This window comes from Vanessa cardui, chromosome 2, assembly GCF_905220365.1.
Source record: "Vanessa cardui chromosome 2, ilVanCard2.1, whole genome shotgun sequence".
Taxonomy (NCBI): domain Eukaryota; kingdom Metazoa; phylum Arthropoda; class Insecta; order Lepidoptera; family Nymphalidae; genus Vanessa; species Vanessa cardui.
This window is the reverse complement of record NC_061124.1, coordinates 3,945,535-3,968,258: the sequence shown is the minus strand read 5'-3', so window position 1 is coordinate 3,968,258 and position 22,724 is coordinate 3,945,535. Positions and strand designations below refer to the sequence as shown.

The window sequence follows — 22,724 nt, the reverse complement described above, 5'->3', positions numbered from 1 at the left end:
ACATCAACAATAGTTTTTTAATATTACGTTAGCTGTATATAGCGTTAAGAATGGTTCACACCGTCTAATGTCTATGACTAAAGGTGAATACATACAATCAACTAACCCATTAACACGTCTGCCTTATTACTATTAATTAAATAAATAATACCCTAATGTTACCACGCTGTATAGAAAACACATAAAGCTAACTTGAGTGATTGATGCCTTCACAAATTTTATCTCATAATATATCTGAAATATTTCTTATGAATTGTGAATAGAAAATGGAACCTTACTGCTCTATAATGCAAGACTAAGTGTCGTAAATTTATAAAATTATATTTATCTATGTAAGTATGAATGATAAGAAGTTACTTAGAGAAAAATCAGTCAGTGATGATTAAACAACAGCTAAATGAAAAAAATGAACATTTAAGGCAAGTGTCAGATTATTCGTTTCAATGTACGACTTTTAAGCTTATCTTGCGTTTATATAAAAGAAAGCTAAAAAGTGTGGGTCAGAGTGAAGGTGAAACTATCAGGGGATGGCGCTAATGATCGCGGGCGGGACACGCAACGGTTAGATTAGATCGGCCCATTTCTTGGGGTGTAATTTCCGCCCCATAGTGCGATAGCCCTTATTCGTAGAGAAAAACTATTTCAATAAAGAAATAAATTATATAGTTGTGATTGTTTTGATTTATGTATAGTATAACTTTTGGGAAGTTCTTCGAGTTCATACCTTGGTATAAAAAAAAACAACAACGAAACAAAGCCAAAGTATTTTTTTATTCAATATAGAAGTGTTACACTTCCTTATTGACATTGACTGTTCGTGCTCCAGGAAAAAAAGCATCAGCCTCCCTCATCCAGCCTCCACCGCCGATCCTGCGAATGTCGTCGGACCAGCGGGTCGGAGGTCGTCTTACATTACCCTTACCGAGACGCGGTCTCCACTCTAGGACTCGTCTGCTCCAGCGGCCATTGGTCCTACGACAGATATGGCCAGCCCGCTGCCACTTCAGCTTGCTGATTCTCCTAGCTATGTGTATTAATTTAGTTCTCTCACGGATAACCTCATTTCTGATTGTATCCACGAGAGAGACACCTAACATAACTCGCTCCATCGCCCGCTGAGCGATCTTTAATTTGTGGACTAGCCTCACTGTTAGTGTCCACCTCTCGGCACCGTACGTCATCACCGGTAGGACGCAATGCTCAAAAACTTTCGTTTTCAAGCGTTGTGGAATCGCCGACGCAAAGACCCGATGGAGCCGGCCGAACGCTGCCCAGCCCAACCGAATCCTCCTATCAATCTCACTCTCAAAGTTGTGTCGGCCTTGTTGGATAGTCTGGCCAAGGTTATCCTGCACAACCTCGAGGGGTATGCCGTCGACAGATATTGGTCCCAGCACGACATGTTTATTGAACATGATCTTAGTTTTGTCCATGTTCATGCCTAGACCGACCCGCCGGGAGGACCCATTTAGGTCGTCCAACATTCCGCAAAGCTCTTCCAGCGTCTCTGCAAAGATGACTGTATCGTCTGCGAAACGAAGATGTGAGATGCGCTCTCCATTGACGTTGACGCCTCGTGCAGTCCAATCCAGAGTTTTGAAGACGTCCTCCATCGCGTTGGTGAACAGTTTTGGAGATATTATATCTTCTTGTCTCAACCCGCGTCGGAGCTGAATAAGTGTTGTTCTCTGGTCCTGAACTTGCACGGTCACCGTCGCAGCGTTGTAGAAACATCGCAACAAGTCGATATATCGCCAGTCGATATGACATAGCTGCAGAGATTCCAGAACAGCCCAGGTTTCGTTGGAATCGAAGGCTTTCTCGTAGTCCACAAATGCCATACACAGCGACTGATTTTACTCTTCGGTCTTCCGATGTACCATATATAACGACTTTAATGTTTCCATCTGCCAAAAAGCTGGTGATCCAATTGCATAATTTCCCGGGAAGCCCGTAGGATGGGTGCTTTGAAAGAAGCGCTTAGTGCCATACGCTATCGAAGACCTTCGCTAGGTCCAGACTGGACGCCAATGCCTCTCCCTTGCTCTCAACTGTTTCTGGCCATCTATGATTAAGGTAATCTAGAAGATCACCAGTTGAACGACCCCGATGGCAACGAAACAAAGAGGTAATGGCTAATGGCCTAAAATGGGACGGGTTTGGGCGGTTGCTCTTTTTAGGGATAGGATGCACCAAAGTAGACTTCCAGGAGTTGGGCTGCTTTCGTAGTCGGCGACTATTCGGTAAAGAGCGCCGACTATCCGTTTTTTTAATTATATAGTTTGTAAATTCTCAATAAAATATACATATATAGAATGTATCAGAAATTTTACAACCTGTCTTACACATTTCAAAATGTAATGGCACTCTGTAAAAGGTTTATCCTCTTTAGTATCTAAAATTACTAACATGACAATATGAAATCAAAAATTAGTATCTTAATAAAATGTGAGTAACAGTATGATTATTATTGCCTTTGCGTAAAATGATTCATTTTGTTTAGATTTATTGTCGTATCTAGAGCAAACGGCTTAATTTTCTGAAAAACACCTATAATACTTAACCCCGCCTGCCTACGGCCATGGTTTGATGGATGAGTGAGTCAGTGTGACTTCAGGCACGAGATACATAATATCTCTGTTCCCAAGGTTGGTCACACATTGGTTATGTTAAAATTTCTTAAGACGTCAACTTCTATAGGCATAAGTTATCATTTGAGTATAGACTTTAATATTAAGTATTAAGACAGCATTTGAATAACAAAAATAAATAAATATATCACTATCACTACTCACCTTCTCTGTCCCTATATCGCTATCTATACTTAAAACTTTTTTTATATTTAACATTTCTTTTTAATAGATGGAGTGATTCGAGAGAAAGGTTTTTGTATATAATATTACATGGACGAAAAAGTAAAAAAATGCTGATCATTTTAGAAGTTTCTAATGTTATGTCGTAAATAAACAAATTCTGTAGTACATTTAGTATCAGCTTTGCACCTGAACAGAGCCGACGGTCGCTAGTTAATAAAAAAATAAAATTTTATGAAAAAACAAACTGCAAACAAGTAAATGCTACACAAACGTTTAAGTGTAGTAGGAATAGTTTTATGGTAATGCAACGGAAGCAAGGGGGGAGAGTGGGCGAACCGATACCTGCCATGTTTGAATTTCAAGCGCGACCCCCATTATCCCTATTCCTTAATTGTTTTCATGATTAAGATAAATGATAAATACTGTGATAAATACCGATAGAATGTAAATTTTGAACGGATTAATGCTTTCCGAATTGTACTGTCGTTTGGTTATTCATTGTGTAGTGACGTTTTTGACATTATAAATATAGAGCTGGATTTTTAATTTTTGCTAAGAAAAAAAAAATTGTGCAAAATAAAAAGTTTAAATGCTAATGGATTCACTGTATTGTGTTTCTATAACATACTTGATATACAAAATAAGATAAATTAATAATAACCTACTAAAAAAATAAATACTATATAAATCCCATTTCGAACAGATCTTTTCGGGTGATGGAAAAGAGCCAGTACCATTAGAGGACCTTTACGACGACTTCGTAGGATTTTAAAATATAAATCGTTTACTTATAAAATATGCTTAACCACCGATTTTCATACAATAAATGAGTAAAAATTTGAATAGGTAACAGTTGTATTTTACTTCAATATAGAAATCAAAACAACAATTTCTATATTTCTAACTTTGACGAACTTCCACAAAACTTTCAACCCAACTTTCACCCTTATAAGTAATGGTTTTACCGAAAAAAGCTTTACAGGCTGTCTTTAACTCATCAACATAAGCCTAAATGCTGATTACCATATTAGTAACATCGGAAATGACGAATTTCTAAGTAAATATTTAATACTCTTAATACTTGTTTGAAGATGTAAACAATGCTGTCTGATATAGTACATTGGTTTAGCGTAAATAATCTTAGACTGAATAATAAAAAAATTAGTAGCACACCAAATGTGCAAAATGTAAAACCTGATGTACTTATCAATGGGGAATCGATGGATCCAGTTGTAACAACTGAATTTCTTGGCCTTACTCTTGATGCCAAGTTACAGTGGCTCCCCCATATAAACGGATTGGCGGGTAGACTGAGTTCTGCGGCATTCGCGGTCAAAAAAATTAGATTATTTACTGATGTTGATATGGCTCGACTAGTATATTTCAGTTACTTTCACAGTATAATGTCCTACGGTATTATGCTTTGGGGTAACGCAGCCGCTATCCAAACTATATTTGTGTTGCAGAAGAGGGCTATTCGCGCAATCTATAACCTAGAAGCCAAGGAATCATTAAGGTATAGATTTAAAGAAATTAAGATATTAACTGTTGCTTCTCAATACATATTTTGTAATGTTTTGTATGTACGGAAAAATATTAATGTTTTTATGAGAAAATGTGATTCTCATAACATTGTTACAGGGAACAAACACAATAACTCTTTTGTGGGGCAATGTAAACGCTTCTACAACAGGATCCCAGAAAGCGTTCAAAATGCTTCCGTTGCCAAATTAAAAAAAAATTGTTAAGGAACGCTTGTGTGCAAAAGGTTACTATACAATTAGCGAGTTTATGTCTGATAGCACTCCTTGGGAATGAAACGATCGCCTCCTGGCTACTTCTAATCATATACTACTATGTATCTTATTAATTTGACAAAAAAAAAATAACAAAAAAAAGACCCGCTGAGTTTCTTTCGCCGGTTCTTCTCAGGTCAGGGTGTTCCTTTTTCCGAACCGGTGGTAGTGTTTATTTGACAATCAATAAGTAAGTGTGATGCTTCTATATTGAATAAAGGAATATGAGTTTGAGTTTGAGTTTACTCTATTCGTAATATAGTTTTATATTGGAAGATGAAGTTAGGATACGTTTCAGTATGAATTACGTACCGTGGAAAATAAAATCCTATTAGAAACTGTTGGGCTTAGTTTATATGTTTTTGTATTTTTTAAACCTTCTATTTTTATCTTCATAACGATAAAATACTTTTGTCGCTTACTACATTTTCTTTTCGCGAAAAACTACATCTCCAACCGCGTGTGACTGTTGAGATAAGAGGAGTGAGGTAAAAGTGTGACATCGCTTTACATTATAAAGTTTTCTGAATAATTTGTTAAATATGTCAGCTAAAAAATATATTAAATATGAAACTACCGGTCGTTGTAGATAAAAAAGTATAGAAATGAGATCGTCTACTAAAAGTGACAAGTAAGGGACGCGTGGGTGATACAGAAATTTTGTTTGCTTTAGGCGTGCTCTTAACATACTGTTTCAGCAATAACTCATATTTTTTATGGGTCGAAAATAATGTCTTTATATTAAGACAAACGTTTGTGCAATTTATTTTATTTACCAACATTGAGTAAATTATTAATTTTTGTTTTGGGCATTTAGAAATGTCCTGTATTTGCACCCAGACAATAATTGTATTTTGTCTAAGTTGGGTTACCATTTCAAGTTACTAGTTCATAAGAGTTTTTACGTAGTTATCCTTAATTTCGCGCTTGGTAGAGATGGAAAAGCAAAGCGTCGTATGTATCGTCAGAGAAATCCTGGAGCAATCCAGGATAACTTATTGAATAAACATTTTATTCAATATGTTATCCTGGATTGCTCCAGGTTGTCCAGGTGTAATAAGGGTCAAGTTCAAATGAAAATAAAGCTTTAGTCCGGGATGACAGAGAGAGAAATACAAAATCGTAGGTTATTTATATTTGTAATCCTTCAAAAGACGAAGCATAATAACTTCTATTAGATATAATTGTTAATTAATGTTAAGATTGTAATTTGTATTTAATAATATGATGGATAGGAAAGATTAATCCGGTTTGCTTGAGCTAAACAAATGAGCACTGGAGAACATATTTTAATGCTCTTGGGCATAATTAATGAGAATTGTACGAATACTGCGTGTCACTTACCGATCCCGACACATTTGTTTAGGTTAATTATATTTAATTCGTTATTAACAAAGGATTTATATCTTACTTATTGCTAGCTACCCACACCGGCTTCGCACGGGTGTAATGATGATACTAAATATACTATAGACGACATGACATTAGAAACATCTAGAATTATCAGTTATTCTTTACTACATTGGAGTATTATATAAAAAACCTTCCTCTCGTATCGTATCTGTAAAAAAAACCGCATCAAAATTAGTTGCGCAGTTAGTAAGCATATATAGGGACAGAGAAATCGACTTTGTTTTATACTATGCAGTGATAAATTCTTCTTAATCAATGAAGCATATAAAATTTTAAGAATTTCAAATATAAGAAGTCAGTAAGTATCTGCATCCTGTGCTGTAGATGAAAAGTTGTTTATTTTTTAAACTTAGTCTTCATCCAATAGGAGTTCAACTTTATTGATATTTTTTACCATTTTAAAATTGGAAAATGTTTTTGAACGCTGTTTATATAGAACTGTTTGAAACAGTTTTTATTTATTCAAAGCATACATAAATAAATCTATATTTATACATGGGAACAAGTTTGCTTTAATTGGTTTCAAGTAATTTTATGAATAAAATAGCAATCATAAATTTATTTAAAAGCATAAGCAAGTTTGAAATAACAATTTCATATCTTCATAAGAAAGTACTTATTTTATTTTATAACATTGTTTGTTTTTTAATAATATTAATCTGTTAGCTACCTATGATTAAGGTAGCCTATGGTGAAGGATTCTATTAAATCTTATCTTTAAATAGATAAAACAGGTACAAAAAAGTAGCAGCCCGTAAATATTCTATGCTGAATGAAGTTTCTGCTTTTAAGGATAATGTTTATTTCAGTTTATTTGAAAGCACAGTTTCAATGTGAGTTATATGATACACTAGTATAGTATTTTTTGCTCTGCTAGTGTAGATTTTTTTCAAGGTTTTTATACAAAAAATACCTTTGTTTTAGTTTCATTTATAACGATAAAACATGTTTATAAGTTACTCACTTTAAAGAAATCAAAATGTTATCACGAATATTTGTATATAGAAAGAGCTTCAAATTTTTTATTATACTTGCATTGCTTGGTTTTCGAAATAGTATATTTATTTCTCACCGGATAAACATTCAGAGTGAAGTAAAAACACCAATAAGACGCCTACGCTTCAGTAATGTAAATACCTATCTAATGTACCCGATGTAAAAACGAAATCAATCATTATACGTTGTGATGGGTTTATCTTTGTTTTTACGTCTTATTTTTATATTCCTTTAAAATTAGATTCTACATTACAGTTTCATGTTTATCTATCTCTCTTACATTTTTATATCATCATTATCATTCTCCTGCCCTTATCCCAATTTTACTTGGGGTCGGCACAGCATGTCTTCTCCTTCCATACTTCTCTGTCAGACGTCATCTCACAAGTAACATTCTTTCTAGCCATATCGTCTTTCACACAATCCATCCATCGTTTCCTTGGTCGTCCTCTACCTCTATATCCATCCACATCCATGCTCAAGGCCTTCCTCACAATGTGTTCCTCATTCCTCCGCATTACATGCCCATACCATGATAGCCGCCTTCCACATAACTTCTCGGCTATCGGTGTCACTTTCAAACTTCCTCTTATATACTCATTCCTTACTCTATCCATTCGCGTAACACCACACATTCCTCTCAGCATTCTCATCTCCGCAACATGCAATTGTCTTTCAGTCATCCCTTTTGTAGCCCAACACCCTGATCCATACAGGACAGCAGGTCTGATCATGGTCTTATAGATCTTCCCCTTAAGTTTAAGGGGAATACGGGGATCACAAATTGTTCCCGTAACCTGCCGCCATTTCATCCATCCTGTGTTAATCCTGTGCTTCACCGTTCGATCTATTTCGCCATCGCCTTGAATGAGTGAACCGAGATACCGGAAGTCGGAGCAGACTGGAAGAGCTGCGCCATCAAGCGCTATGGCTTCGGGACCGGAGAGACCGCCGAAATCGCAGAACATGTATTCAGTCTTCGTTCTACTGATTTTCAGGCCAACATTCTCCAGTTTCCGTTGCCAATCCTCCAATCTGCTCTGGATCTCAGGTCCATCTTCACCAACCAGTACAATGTCGTCGGCAAAAAGCATGCACCAGGGTGCCTCCTCCTGTATGTCCGCCGTTAGAGCGTCCATAACCAACAGGAAGAGGTAAGGACTTAGAGCCGACCCTTGGTGCAAACCTACAGCCACATTGAACCGGTCGGTGTTACCGGCAGACGATCGGACGTAGGTACAAGATCCCTTGTACATAGCACGAATTAACTCCACATACTTCCCAGGCAAACCTTTCTCTTTCAATGCCCACCATAACACTTCACGAGGCACCCTATCATAGGCTTTCTCGAGATCAATGAACACCATGTGCAGGTTCTTGTGAGCACGTCTGTACTTCTCGCACAATTGGCGGAGTGCAAAGATAGCGTCCATTGTCCCTCGACCTGGCATAAACCCAAACTGATTTTCGGTAATTTCACTCTCTTCTCGCAATCTTCTCTCTATTACCTTCTCCCATACTTTCATAGTATGTGATATGAGCTTAATCCCTCTATAGTTGTTGCAATTCTGTACATCTCCTTTATTTTTGAAGATGGGCACTAGTGAACTACTGCACCATTCTTGTGGGATGGTTTCTTCATGCAACAACTTATTGAAGAATAAAGTCAACCACATACATCCTTCACTCTTTAATATCTTCCATACTTCAACTGGTATATCATCTGGACCCAAAGCCTTCCCATTTTTCATGCTTTTGACTGCTGTCATTACCTCATTTTTATATATTCTACTAAATAACACGTCATTACTGTATTAACAATTGTAATTGATCGCTGCCATTAAGGAACTATTCTGCGAATAGATTTTATAGTTTAAATGTTATAGTATTTATATTCAGGAGTATGTTAATTGTTTTAGATTGTTTGACAACTCGGGTAAACATTTCTATGTAATTCTACCAAGTTTTAACCGAACCAACGTCGACAATTCTTGACAAAATTAATTGTTCGTAATTGTAAGTGAATCTGTTTGGATTCGATTGCGATAAAATAACATTCCGTGTGAATGGATCTAAGCTATGTTATAAATGAGTATAAAAGAATAAGTAATAATTTGTTAAACCTCTGTTTTGGTGATTAGTGCTGTTATTAATTTTAACGTAGTATCACGAGAATCGATGAGAGAGTAACGTGCAAAGGAGCAATCAATCAAATTGTGTTGAGCCGATGGAAGTAAATGCGTTATGAAGGCCGACTTGATTGGTGTAAAGTCATAAGTAACACTCCGATTTTGGGGCTGTTTGGAAAGGGAGCGGTGCTGTATGAATAGGTAAAAGCAGTCTTTGTGGATTTCTATTATGTATATAAAAGGTCAAATTATAGAATTATTTTTGTGCAATTTCATTGAATTTGATTGGTCCCATGTGTTTTATTAATTTTACATAACATATCTCGAGTTTATTCGTGGTCTTTCATTGCTCATGATCGGATTATGAATGGTTAACTTACCAACAGGTAACCCATCTATATACTTTTATCACAAAATAAATTAATTGAAAAAAGCCTGAAAATGATTGTGTTTTCAAAACGTATGTTTTTCTTTAAGGTCATAGAGTGATTTGATAGATAACAATAATCAACACATGTATCTGACAGCTTCACATTTTAACTACTGAACCGATTTTGTTGAACTTTGGTATGGTGGTAGTTCGAGTATCGGGAAAGGGCTTAAGATCCCTTGAGTGTATGATATTACGAGGCGTGATTGCGGGCGAATAAATTTCGCGCAGGTTCAGCCAAGGGATCAGCTAGTTATTTGTATATTTTATTAATAAATGCGATTAATATATTTATTGTATAGAATATTCCAATGTATCGTTCTGTGTTTATTTCATCGAAATCAGTTGAGTGTATCGAAATGAAATATAACTGTTTACCATTAATATATATTGTATCCCTGAGGCGAGAACAAGATAAAAAGCGTTTATTTTATTTTGTGTCTTGTTTTTATTATTTATTCCATGTGTAATATAAATAGTTGCTAATTTTAACAAACAAACGAAACAACAACAACAGCCTGTAAATTTCCCACTGCTGGGCTAAGGCTTCCTCTCCCTTTGAGGAAAAGCTTCGGAACATATTCCACCACCTGTTCCAATGCCGAGTGGCAGAATTTCTATGAAATTAGACACTTGCAGGTTTCCTCACGATGTTTTCCTTCACCGCCTAGCTCAAGATGAATTATAAAAACAAATAAGGCACATGAATATTCAGTGCTGCTTGCCTGGGTTTGAACCCTCAATCATCGGTTAAGATGCCCGCGTTCTAATCACTGAGCTATTTCGGCCATCTAGTTTTAAACAGAATACAAAACCGTTGTATATAAACAGGATATCCAATCCTATTTTGTAACGGAAACGTCGCAAGTAAATCTGTAATTCTGGGGCACTTTGTGGATAAAAGTGCTTTAATATATTAGGGATTAAATGAATAAAAGTATTTATAGTTTAGAATTTGTACTACGAAATTCATTTACCTCTATGAATAGCTTAAATTGTATGGGATTAATTTGGCTAATTTTGTATTCAAGATAATAATCTAAAAGCCTCTAAAACTTTTTCCTTGTATCAGAATTTCAATATAGATTAGAAAACTGCGAAAATTAAAAACTGTATTGCACAAAATACCGTTTAACTGTTAATCAGTATCACATAGAGAAACATAAAATGATTGGTTTAAGCTAAAGATAAAATGTGTTTGTGTTAATTACATGTTTCTCTACTTGGGGTTATTTAAAATGTTTCAAATGAACACATTTTTTCGTAAGAGTATCGTTAAACATTCCTATTTGCACACGTTCTCAGTTAATGGATTTATATGTTTATTTTTCGATACTTTCAATCTGAATATAATCGTGTAATATCAAGTATAAATGAAATGTTATTGTATTCGATTTTACAAAGTCAATATTAAATTACCTTCCGGCTTCACTTTGAAGTTTTGCGTTTTTTATAGAAACATTTCGCAGATAGTATTAACTTTAAATATGCAGGATAAATTATAATTAGTTGAAAAAGACGATCATATAGTTTCTTATGGGTTCTTATGAGTAGGTACAAAAACTACATTCTGAAGCGATATTCGTGATGACTCAAAAATTAGATTTCCAAACTTGTTACTTCTTATTTGAATAAAGAATATTTTCATTTTGATATACGAATCAATGTATGTAATTATTTCATTTTGGTTATTGATTTCACTTTGTATTAACGTGGCGCTGATGAGAGTGTAACATGCGGAAGAGCAACCTATCAATCGTTCTTGTGAAATTTAAAATGAAACCATTTTGAAAGCATTTTTCGTGTTCCATTATAAAAATGAAAAATGTTCTCACTATCATATAAAACACGCTTGTTATTATTATTCTATTACAAAACACGATTGTTGTTGTTATCATTATAAAATTTAATACAGCCGTGGTATATCTATAATACCGTAATTTACTTGGTGGTAGGGCTTTGTGCAAGCCCGTCTGGGTAGGTACCACCCACTCATCAGTTAGTCAACCGCCAAATAACAGTACTCAGTATTGTTGTGTTCCGGTTTGAAGGGTGAGTGAGCCAGTGTAACTACAGGCACAAGGGACATAACATCTTAGTTCCCAAGGTTGATGGCACATTGACGATGTAAGGAATAGTTAATATCTCTTACAGCGTCATTGCCTATGGGTGATGGTGACCACTTACCATCAGGTCGTCCGCCAATCTATACCATAAAAAAACCGTTATCTACCTAAATTCAATAATGAATTATGTGATGATGAAATAATGAAAATGTGAATACACATAGCATATCGATGATGAGGCAATTAAATTATTTCCAAAATTAATCAATATTTTATAAAATTAATAAAAAAATGAGTATATATTTTGAAAGATAATCTTCTTCTTATTAATACGTATGTCATCAAAAGTGAAAATCGATCAGATGTCAGTGAACGGCATTAAAGATATACCACGCCAGAATAGTATACCTTAATTCGAAATTCAAATTTACAAAATATTAATTATACCTTTTCACGTAGTACTAATATTGAAGGAAAGTTGCTAGTTCGGAGAGGACCGGCAAAATATTAATTAGTTGCCCTTTAACTAAAATGTCATTTAATAGTTTACTGTATAGGGGAATTTATCAACTCCATCAACAAGGTGTGAATGGTCAAATTCGGAACTAAGCGGAAAATTATTCAAACGAAATGGGTTATTTTTGATGAATACTAAATTATAATATTTGATTTTAAAAAAAGAACATTCTTACCTAGGAATCGAAGCCGTTGATAATTTAAAAGACACAAATAAATATACTTAAGTTTTGATACCGTCTTAAATATTTACGTAAAACCTAATACTACAGCCGATACAAATTGTTATCATAAGTGGCGACGAGGTATAATATGTTGCGTCAACATGGCATATTACGCCATTATGGCAGAATGTTGCAATTTTGACTGAATCGTAGCTGAAAGAGCTATTTTAAAATAAACGTTCATTGCTTGTTAAAACATTATCAAGAATATTGGAATTCTTGGCGAACTTTTCAATGAACATAAAAATTTATTTGGTTGTGAAAAGCAGAAAGGAATCAAACGTGCATTCATCGTCATAAAATTGGCCGAGGGTTTTAATCTACCCACACCATCAACTTACTAATTGTCGAACTTAGACAGAACAGAGCAGTTAACTGAATCGAGTTAAATTAAAACTTAACCGGTTGTTCATTATGGGTTTGGAAATTAGTTTAGTGTCGAAGTCGTTCACAAAAATATACAATATTACTCGTAAATACATAAACGGTATAGGTATATAAATGAATATTTCCGTAAAGTGCGGTATACCTACGATATTCTGAAAAAATAAATATTTGCTTTGTCATTTCATTGGTCTTTTCAAAAGAGCATTGTTTCTTTGTGAGTTTTAATCGTGATGTCACTCTAATGTTCGATCAGTTGCGGTTGTTTTAGAGATGTAAGATTAACGAGACTATCTGCGAATTATTTTGTCAGCGATGCTCCACAGGATTATAAAATTAGTGCAGAAAACGGTGCAAATTTATGGATGTAGGAATCTCACAGAACCCCGAGGGTCCCGGTATCTCTGTGAAGGTTTCCGCTATGAGAAACAAAAAGTCACACATCACAGTCACTCGTGTATAAGGCAGATGTCGAGGCAATGGAGCAATATACTGGCTCGAACAAACAAAACAAATATCGTAGGCATACGAAAGCATGCAGTTTTTAGTATTGCGACTTCTTCTCTATTGCCGTGTCGAATTTAGCCTCTAATTTTTTGTCTTGAGCAGTTAGTTTCCTGTAACAATAGCTATTGGTCAGCAAAACTAAAATAAATACAAAACAAAATATACTTAACTCTAATAGGCTTTTACAAGCACTTTTCTTTTTTATGTGATAGGTGGCAAATGAGTAGGACGCTCACCTGATGGAAAGTGACTACCACTGCTCATGGACATCTGCAGCACCAAGGGGCTAGCAGGTGCGTTGCCAGCCTTTAAGGACGCTGTTTTCTTAAAGGTTCCCATGTCGTACCGGTTCGGAAAAACCGCCGGCGAAAGCTGGTTCCACAAGTGGTTGTACGAGACAGAAAATGTCTTAGAAATTGCGCTCTTGTGATTTTCGGACAACGAGGTGTTGCGGGTGCAACTTCAATCGTCATTTTTCAGTACTATATTAAGTAAAGGTACCAACGGTTTGGAAAGTAGCTTCTACCGAGAAGAACCAACGAGAAACTCGTTTCCAACATTTAAAATACAAAGTTATGTTAATTAAATACAATTATACATATTACATCCTGCCCGATAGTACAAGATTGGCATACGAAATAATAGACGATTAAAGTGGCTCTTGTGTTCAATTTATTTAGTATTTGAAATATATAAAAAAAGTCAATCGATATTGTAATAATTATTCGTCTTTTTCTTATATTCAGTATGCCTTTTTAATTAGTAGTATTTTTTAATACTCAAAGGCCAATGATAGGATAGATGTTTTTTTAATCGTTTACAAAATAAACTCATGATGCCAAAGAAGGTTCCATTTCATTCGACGCGAATACTTTTTCCGCTTTTTTCTTTCATTTTGTAGCATACCGTTTTCCAGTAAATTGCGAAAAACATGTTTACTAGTCTATCAGTAATGCTCGCTGTTCTCGAATTTTCTTTTATTTATCGATAACGTACAGACCGATTTAAATTATGTATAAACTATTTAATTAAAACCTCTTTGGACACACCGTTGGTATTACAATTTTTTAGTGATCAAAATCGCTTCAACAGTCAGTTATAGTAATGCAGCTTATATATCCGGCGCAAGTCTATTATTGAAACATATAAAAATACAATTTCTATTAAGGTCTTGTATTTAACAAGTTTGTACGTGACGTTTAATTATCGTATGAGAATTTTGGAGACAAAAAAATTAAAAGTATCCTCAAAGAATTTTTAATTAACGAAAATGTCAATGCAAAAATGAAAAGAAGTCGAATTGCCAAAGTTTGAGAGTTCAATTAAATTCGAAATAAAACGATTTCATCATTCAACATTAATATTTTATACATAGCTTTAAGCGAAAACATTTTTTTATACCAACACGAAATATACTCTTTTAGCGGCAACAGCATCAAACGGGTGAAGCTGCGTAGTGGAGCTAGTTATGTAATATATACTTATATACCTACATACATATATACGATTTTTTTTTCAATAATTCTGACTATAAGTGAAAAAATTCTATTATATATTTATTTAAAAAAAATCATTGTTCTAGAATAAGGTTGTTATCTGTCGGTTTGTATTAGCGTATAAACTTAATTTAAAGGTAAAGTACACATCAATAAAACTTTGATAGTACCCGTAAGACGTCAACGTGAATTGTCCTTACGTCATGTGATAAAACAATTAAGAGGTCAAATGAGGCACATTTTGAAAATATACGTAATATACGATAGCGACACGCCCCGGCTTCGCCCGTATACTTGATATTTATCATTATATTATGATCAAATTACATAAAATCATTATAATTGTTGTCTATGCGTTACTCTGATGAATAACCTATTTTACTGTAAAATTTCATCCAAATCCGTTCAGTAGTTTTTTCGTGAAAGAGAAACAAAAATACATACATCCATCCTTATGAACTTTTGCATTTCTAATATTAGCAGGATATGTATAATGTGTATGCAATAAATAAATATTTTCCATGTTTATTTATTTTTCATTATTATTATTTCCTAGGAAATATTAAAAAAGAGACAATGCATACATTATATTTTGACACTAAAAACAAATAAATTTTGATAATTTGTTTTTGTTATAAAACGTACGTCAAGACTACAAAATAACGAATTAAGTGTTTTCATTAAACTCAGCTTTGTTGTTTATATAAGAAGTCGACATATAAAACACTTTCTGTAATGAGAAATGAAAAGTTTCCCAAGGAATACTTGAAAATTGAACAATTTCTGAGAAGTAAAGCACAGATTATAATATAAAATAAATAATATAACGCGTGGAATATTATTGTACAGCAACAAAAGCCAGTGCAAATTCCTGGTAGTGTTATATGACGCGCTTTTTTTTAATATGCCGTAAATACTGTCACTTTAATGATTAATTATTGACGTATTGACCAAATATTAACTACTTACGTTTTCGTGCGCTCCATTTGTCTTCTGTTCTATAATTTATGGTGTAATGCGAATACAATACTAGAATAAAATTTGATTGACTTTTACTTTATGCGTATTGTAAAATTCTCTTGCGTGTATGATAAAATATTTTTGTTTACTTATAATCACTTACTTTAACAAATTAATATATTAAGAGGAAAAAAACATGACTTCAAAAGTAAATTCTGATCTTTTTATTTAAATACCAAAACCAATATTGTCGATGAGTATATCCACAAACAAAAGCTTAATTTTATACGTGTCTATAAACCTAATTAACAATAAGGATGAAAGAATAAGTCGCTCAGCGCTAATAGTCAAACATATTAAATATTTATTATGTATACAATAATATAGAGGTTTACTTACTAAGCACGAGTATAGTACAAAAAGAAATTGCTAATGAAACGAACGTGGACATCTGATTTTCAGCATTTTACAAACGCTGCCAACACAATGCACAATTTGCATATTTAGAACGAAAAACATACTTATGCTAAAACAACAACATAAAAGTACTATTATGTGTATCAAATCAGCATCGATTCATCGGAACCGATAATGGAGCACCAGGGAAAGCCATTTTCCAATAGCACGGTCAATGGGAAGTCCTTCTGGAGTATTATTTTTGGCGCGAGCGCGTTCGGGACGCTCGAGCCGGGCAGTGCGGGATGCGACCTGTTGAAGTGAGGTTGCGACGTCACGGCTCCGGGATAAGCGTTGGATTCAAAACGTGCAAATTTATTGTTACATGAGGACAGTTTTTTTGCTTGTGTTTTGACACCTCGGATCGGTTTTGTGGAGTGTATGTGAAGGTAAACTTTTTGGTGTTTTTTTTTTTTGTTCAAGTATATTTTCAGGTAACCTTTGTTTTCATTTACAGTGTAATTGCATAGCTGTATGTATGTTTTTGTGTTGATTATCACAAATCAATGTGTTTTGTAGTAATTTATTTTCTAAGAATTCTGGAAGTAAATTAAATTAATAAATATAGATCTATGAATATGATACTGTCATTCTAAGATGAAATGAATAAGAAGCGAAAGTACAAACTTGAAAAATATTTTTTGAAAGTGTTACATGCCAACGTATGCGATAAATTTTCAGTAAATCATATTTTCGGTTTGTGATTACTTTGATAAGATTATTTGTACCTAATATAAAATGGGGTGGGGCGTGTATATAGTAAATGCGCACGCGCTATTCATTTTTATCTATAACTAACTGATTGTTTCGACTTTTTCAGAAACTTTAACCGGTTTAATCAAAAGGAATAATTTTCCCCCATTTTTCACGAATACTTCTTATTTATTAAATCGGTCCAGTAGTTATTGAGATGGGCGCATTCAACCATAAAAACTCTTTGTAAATTTTCCAATTATTTTGAGATTCATTGATTAGATATAGTTATTTAAAAACTTATATTCTTTATTTTACCAATATTTTTTCATTTATTTTTTTATCATCTCTTCAACAGGTCTCATAAACGTTAAACTGGAGACAAAGATTTGTTTTACAAACACGTCTGTACTATTCTTATCCGTGCCAAGCCTAGATTAAACGGGTAGCTAGGGTAGGGTAGGTAGGTAGGGTAGGTAGTAAAGTAACAATTTTAAAAATGTGCAAAGATTTCATGTCCTTCGTAATTAGTAATTTTTAACTACAAATAAGCTAAGTCCATTAAAATGTCTATAACGTTTTACGCGTATATCAATATTTTAGTTTGTGCGAAATATCCAAGTTTTGTTAATAATTTAAAATACGCAACATAATTTGAAAACTCGGCTAGTTAAACTATTTCGCACTAAAGCCACTTCAAAAATAAAAAGTTTGTTACGTTAATTAGTGTTTATAACGTTTGAGCAATCAAAACAAAATGTTTACTTGATTTTATATAATTAATAGGGAAATATTAATTTATTAAAAAGAGATCGTACCTACATTTTCATTCTTTTTTTTTAATTAGGCAAACGTATAATTTGATTAGTTTTAGAAAATATAATGAAATATTAGAAAGAATAATACGTATATTTTTTGTGTTGTGTTCTTTGGTTCTGTAATTAGCGACCCGACCCGGCTTTGCACAGGTGCAATACTTATACTAAATATACTACAGAATTTGTTTATTTACGACATTACAATAGAAACATCTAAAATTATCAGTGTTTCTTTAGTACATTGTCCATGTATTAAATATAAAAACCTTTCTCTCGAATTGCTATTTCTTTTAAAAATATCCGCATCAAAATCCGTTGCTTAATTTTAAAGATTTAAGCATCGATAGGAACACACAACGGTACGCGACTTTTATTGGTAATGATGAGGATAATGATAATGATACTTTTATAAAATGAACTGTCTATATAAAATATTAATTAAAAAACCATTTCGTTAAAATTTTTTGAATTGATTGCTTAATTTATTAGTGAGAAATTTCAATACGAATTCATATTGGTCAGGTTTAATTTTGTGAGTTTTTTTTACATCGGAGTACAAAATGTTGATACACAATTGTTCCGGGTTCACTAAAAGGTAAAAGTATTCTAACACCGGGAAATTATTTCAGTAAAACTAAAACAAGCGCCTGTAAATGGCCCGACCACTTGGCTAAGGTGATTTCTTTTCAGGATGGAGTTTAATGAATGCCTTCAATGCCAGTAATGAATCCAATGGGATAATGTTACCACAAAACAAAATCTCTTTCGAAAAATAAAACTAGCTACGTATTTCAGGGATAAATAATAATAATAATTAGAATATGGTATTACTTATTTGCACGCATTAAAAAAAAGCTCAAAATTGTTATTGTCAATAACGAAAGAGTTTTTTCACATCAAAAAGTATACATATGTACTTTTAAATTAAACTTAAAATATATAAATAAACTAGGACGTTCTTAATTTAAATCTACTTAACACTTATATACAGAATGTAAAGTAGAATCGAATCGTATCATTCTTGTTATTTGTAGCAACATTTGCCCAATGGAACATTCTTTGGTCGCCCCTTTGACACAAAATAATATAAAAATCAGTCATGTTTTTAAACATTAAATAAGAATGAGGCGCGCTGCAGTGTTTCTTAACCTCCTAATAAAAGAAAACTGGAGCTCGAAAATTGAAATATTATTGTATAAACTGAAAATCATTTATCGTTTAAAATAAGCAGTAAAGAAAATTTAATAGAAAGAGATCGAATTAAAGATTCAATTTCCTAAAACAATAAAGTAATTTTCAGCTTCGTAGCGCTGTATTATAGCTTGAAAATAAAATGTTTCAACTGTTATTCGCTACGTCTTTCCTATTAAAGCACTTCATTTTAATCGGTTCAATTTAAAATAATTGGATTGAGTTATTTTATAATTAACACAAAAAATACTATACTAAAAATATTTTGATTTTTTTGAATTCGTTACTAACAATATTAAATAATAATAGTTATAAAATCATCAGCGCGGCTTTTAAGCTTAGTTGAACGATACGTCAGAGTAATATAATTATACCCAAATATTTTGTTAGGTTGGACACAATGTATCATGCATACATTCACCCGGTAGCGAGTTTAGAAATTGGTTATGTATATTATAAGGACGCACAACTTCGATCCTGCATAAAAGTAGTTTGTTGTTAACAATGTAGTAGGGGAAGAAGGATTGTATATTAACGTAGTAAATTATAATCGAAACCGAGCATAAGCCTTTTAATATTTTTTTGTGATACTCGATACAAATTTATGAAAAAAGTAATTGCGTCTCGATTACAATTAAATGAATAGTATACTAATATATAGGTGAATAAATATCATTGTGTTTTATGTTAGTTTGTAAGATAGGAAATAACCAAAAAACTCAGAAAGGAAAGGGTTCAGCGAGTTATTTAAAAACTATACGAGATAACTGAGAAACAAAATACATTTACTCCATATGATATTATACATATCGAATTTACAATAATAATTCATTATTGACAATCGTTACCAACAACTAACTCCAAAATATATACAAATGTTAATGTAAACCAACAACAAGAAACTGTACAGGAAATCATCACACATATAAAAAAAATATAATATTTAACTTTCCGGCATGATCATGTTTCATTCTATTTGGCAGTATTACAGAAGTTTTTGTCAATTATGCAAAAGTTTTTTCAATTGGAAAAAGTCAACATGCCAATATTTAGCTTCTAGCAACATTGTGATACATTAAACACACTTTTAAATTCATAATTTGAATTTACTTAACACTTAGATACAGAATTAGTATCACATCATCATCTTATTAATTTCATTTCATTTCAGTAGTATCATTCTTTATTTCCGAATTGACGTCAATTACTCAAGAATGTATTCTTGAGTGATTCCTTTGATATAAAATAATATATGTGCGTATAAGTCAGTCATGTCTGTAAGATCAAATGAGAACGAACCACGCTCTAGTGTTTCTTAAACTCCCAATAAAAGAAAACTGGAGTTCGAAAATTAAGTTTCAAATACACTTAGGAACTGCTAATATGTCGTTATCTTGAGTTCGCATAGCTCTGAGAAGAATCGCTGTGATAGTTACGCTGATAGCTACCGGTAAGAAATTAATCGCATCCATTAAAGGTATTGGTGGACTACAGGGAGGAGGGTGGAAAGAAATACGGCGAGCCATTATTCAATCGTATTATTGGTAGTTTATTTTATGTTATATTGGGTTGTGCTTGAAATTAATCCTCTTTTAAACTGATAATATCAGGTATCGTTGCTTGTGGATAATAATTAGTTATTAGTCTTATGGAATAATTGACTTTAAGATGTACGAATAACATTGGTTTGTACATACTATATATATGTATAATATAAAGTGATAATAACATATTCTATGTAAATTTTTATAAAAAAGACTTGTAATGCTTTTTGCAAGTATTTGCCTTTAAAAATTAAGTTGCTAAATACATTTCTGTGAATTGCTACATACTAGCTGAACATGCGGCTTTACCCATGAGAAATTGAATTAAAACAGTAGCTCAAGTCCCCCATCAAACTATCTTTACACGAAATGTAATCTATACTACGAGTAGTTTAGCGGTTTCACAGTAAAGAGGTAACGTTACTTAACACGTAACAGAGTTACTCTATAATATTAGTATAAATATTTTTTCAATAATATTATTAAAAGCGGTTCATAAAGAATATTTTTATAACGAATCAAAAATGTACAAAGCTCTTTATATTATCCCGAGCTGAAATCAGGTACATCGATGTTACAGTAACATTGCCTGAATATATTACAAGGGCACTTAATATTGAGATAACGTTAATCTATAGAGTGCGTGTCGCGTCGTAATAATAACAGTTATCATTGGCGAGTCAGATTTACCCACTTTAATTTTTATTATTAAAGTTATGAAGCTTGTTGTTTGTATGAAATTAAACCATACTCTCCAACTCATACAGATGAATTGAGATAAGTTATAAGAGCTGAAATTAATCACTTTCATGCTTTATATTTATATTGTTAATGCTTTATTTCACATCACCGTTATTATTATTGTTTGTTCATGCAACCTGACACTATTATGGCGGCATCGGGTTAGATCCAAGCTAGTAAGAAATTTTAAGAGCTTAGCATTCAATTATTTAAACAAACAGGTTCTTTGACTCGTGTATTTACACACTTTAAAAGTAATTTTTATTATTTTCATTTATATTTAATTCTTTAGTATGCTAAAGTAAACCTGTGTAGGAAACTAACTTATTATGACAAATGACCGTGTGCATAAGGCACTGAGAGCTGATGCACAGGTCTCCTAGTTCGGTTACAGGTGCCGTGTTTTATCGAATACCTAATTATGCAAACTCATCACTTTCGTTTTAATATTATTATATAAGTAATAACATGTATTATGTTGTCTTAGATTTTCGCGATTATTACACATTGAAATAAAACTAGTTTTAACGGATTTAAATCGCGATTATTAATTATTTTTATCATCCCGGCGTTTTGAGCACTTTACAGCCTTCGTGGCCACAGGTAGACTGAGGTGACATTTGTCTATTTAAAATACAAAAGAATATTATTTACAACTACCGCCAACGATTTCTCAATTAAGAAATCGTTGGCTGTCGCTGTAATGTGCATAAAAATAATTAATATACGCGATTTGAATCCGTTAAAACTAGTTTTATTTCAATAACATGTATTTCTTTGATATACACTATAAATAAGGGATTCCTGGAATGACAACTGCATCGAAGAATGTGGAGGTGTTCATGCAGTGATACGTTACTTTATTCGCTATATTGAATACTTTACACGAACAGAATGGTGATCGCAAAACATCATTGATATTAAACATGACAAAATAAACAGTGAGTTCACAAATCATAAAACTTTATTTATTATAGACAACATGAAATTCACGCTTGTCATAATAATAGCCTCAATTTGAAACGGGCGAAAGTGCGAACCGCAGCTTCTTATAAAATAATATTATATACCAAAACTTTCTACGGAACTCGCTATATTGTGGTATAGGTTTTAAACGTAACTAAAAATCTTATTCTTACATATTATTATTGCTTTACAATACAGTAAGTGGTCGTCTGTTGATGTCAAAATACTGAGAATTGTTTATTTTTCTAAAGAATGAGACTTGGAGCTCTTCAATACTGATCCACAGTTGGACGGAGATTAATCTTCAGTTAAGATCTACTCGAGCTATATAATTGATGATCTTGTTAATTTAATTATTGGCTAAAATATCGTTCTTGAAACTTCAACAGATTAATTTAATCAAAAAACGTTCATGATTTAACCTTCGTAACTTTTAGAGGTGAAACGGTAAAGGCAACGTGTAAGCCCCAAAAGTTGCAATAAAACTCCTAACATTTTTCATGCTCGGTTTTCGACATTTTTGTCAATTAACATTTCAATATGTTTTTGATTTATGCGAAAGAATACTGACAAAATTTATAG

The 22,724-nt window shown here is 33.0% G+C and overlaps 1 protein-coding gene across 1 annotated transcript in view; it reads left to right on the top strand.

The window, feature by feature from the left end:
* Positions 1 to 22,724, top strand: part of LOC124537761 (voltage-dependent calcium channel type A subunit alpha-1) — a 221,511-nt gene that overhangs the window by 12,117 nt on the left and 186,670 nt on the right.